This window comes from Oreochromis aureus, linkage group 1, assembly GCF_013358895.1.
Source record: "Oreochromis aureus strain Israel breed Guangdong linkage group 1, ZZ_aureus, whole genome shotgun sequence".
Lineage (NCBI taxonomy): Eukaryota > Metazoa > Chordata > Actinopteri > Cichliformes > Cichlidae > Oreochromis > Oreochromis aureus.
The window spans coordinates 1,886,169-1,888,516 of record NC_052942.1 but is presented as its reverse complement, the minus strand read 5'-3'; the positions used below and the strand labels follow the sequence as shown (position 1 = coordinate 1,888,516).

Here is a 2,348-nt window from a genome sequence, read left to right as displayed (position 1 = left end):
ACCGCTGAACATGGGACATTTACGGTCCCTAGGCACCACCACAAAACGCTCGACAACGGCGGCCTGGCTACCAGCATTCGGTATGCAGCCAGCCGGTGCAAAAGAGGCAGACGCGGCACCACCACCAGACTCCAGCACAGCGCCTCCATCCCGGCGCAATCGCTCATTATCTGCTTTTAACTGCGCTACCAAGTCTCTAAGTTGCTGCAATTCGTCCTCCATAATAAATTTTAGACCAAAACCAGGGAAAATTAAAATCAGCAAGGTGCTAAAATCCTATTACTCCTCCTAAACCTGGATACTGCTGTCTTGTCTATAGTCACACGCTAAAACAAATAGAGCCTTCAAACAGGTGAACTGTGATCTCTACAAAAATAAAACAGTTTACAAGACCAAACGTCTACCTCAAATGTGCATCCTGTCGACAACGCCAAGTATGTGACCAAGTGGTCGGCGGGGTTCTAAAAGAAATAATAAAAATGACAACGCCACCTGGGGGGAAATTCTAGCCCCCAGGAAATATGAAAAAATAAAATGTAATTAAAACAACGCTCGCACAGGTTCAGGGATGCACACTGAGGCCAACTCAAATATAAACACAATTTTATTTATTAATGTGAAATGAAAAACAAAACAACAGCGCACTGAATATCTAAAACGGTGTCCCAAATTACAATAAAAATAAATACACAACTGGGACTTACCAGCAGCGGTGGACCAAAAGAAAACCACACAAAAAACCTACTATAGTTTATTCACCTGGTGCTGTACAACAAAAGAAGTGTGGAAAACGACCCGCCACCTGAGGTCCCACGGCCGCTGGTAAATCCTCAGTTCGCTGAAATAAAAGCACGAGATAAACACATTAAAAAGGATAAAAACATGGGACATAAACAAGCTCTCAACCTAGAAAACAAAAGAAAGAAACAATTAAAGGAAAACAAAAGTCGGTGATACAACACACCCAGTTATACACCACAGAGCACTGATTAAAAAATACTTTCACTCGGCGAACCAGCCCACAGCTGGTGCTGGGTCCGATTATCCTTGGTCTGCTCAGTCTCACACAACTTCCCACAGCTGGGAGAAAGGGGAAAGGCAGTACCAGTTCGTATAACCGCCCAGTATATGGCGAGAATCGCCCGACCAGCCACAAAAGCTGGAGGGAACAATAATCCAAAAGGGCGTGGAAAGGCAAGCTACAGAGGAAAACTGGGCCGCTGACAGATTAACCATAATATAACAAAATCAACAAAACAAGACAGCAGCAGGGCAGGTGCCCGACTCTCTGCGTAACCAAAGCAGGCGGTTGGTCCCCGAGAGGGCACGGCAGCAATCAAACCCTACAAATAAGAAAAAGGCAAAACTAACCTTAGTCTTCTTTAATTTACAAAACTAGCAGCTATAAAATAAGCGGCTTACCCCAGAACTTGGAGGCGCTGTACTGCACGGCGGATGCACTCACGCGTCTCCTCACCACGGCTGGAGCAAAGGAAAGAAAAACAGCCGCGCTGTAGCGGGCGCAGAAAATATAACTACTAATTGCCGACGTTAGGGAGAGATCAGAAATCGAAGAGGAGACCTACCTGTAGCAATCACGCGACCTGATCACCTCAGTAATTTAACCAGCAAGCCAGAGTCTACCGCTGTATCGCACCAGAAGCTCGGGAGGAAATAATCCAACGAAAGAACCCGGCTTCTCTTTATACAGGTGAACGCCGCCCTGTAATCAATATACAGGTGTGCTCCTAGTTGACGTAAGCGCGCAGCGGGAGCAAGCACAGGAGGGAGAGAGAGAAAGCAGTAGCGCAAGTGGGGGCGAGAGAGGAAGAAAAAGCGAGTAGCCCCTCCGGCTACACAGGTAACACACACCAATTAGTTAAACTGCAGGAATGTCTTAAAGACATAAAGACCTGGATGGCCGCTAACTTTCTGCTTCTTAATTCAGATAAAACTGAGGTTATTGTACTCGGCCCTGAAAATCTTAGAAATATGGTATCTAAGCAGATTCTTACTCTGGATGGCATTACCTTGGCCTCCAGTAACACTGTGAGGAACCTTGAGTCATTTTGACCAGGACATGTCCTTCAACGCACATATTAAACAAATATGTAAGACTGCTTTCTTCCATTTAGCAACATCTCTAAAATTAGAAATATCCTGTCTCAGAGTGACGCTGAAAAACTAGTTCATGCATTTATTACTTCCAGGCTGGACTACTGTAATTTTTATTATCAGGATGTCCTAAAACTCCCTGAAAAGCCTTCAGCTGATCCAAAATGCTGCAGCAAGAGTCCTGACAGGGACTAGAAAGAGAGAGCATATTTCTCCTGTTTTGGCTTCCCTTC

At 45.2% G+C, this 2,348-nt stretch overlaps 1 long non-coding RNA gene across 1 annotated transcript; it reads right to left on the bottom strand.

Moving 5' to 3' along the window:
* Positions 1 to 1,252: 1,252 nt before the first annotated feature.
* LOC120442342 lies at positions 1,253 to 1,806 on the bottom strand. The gene is made up of 3 exons (XR_005614676.1): positions 1,587 to 1,806; positions 1,423 to 1,511; positions 1,253 to 1,343 (listed from the first exon to the last, which is right to left on the bottom strand). It is a non-coding gene; the product is annotated as an uncharacterized LOC120442342 (long non-coding RNA).
* Between the last annotated feature and the right edge of the window lie 542 nt (positions 1,807 to 2,348).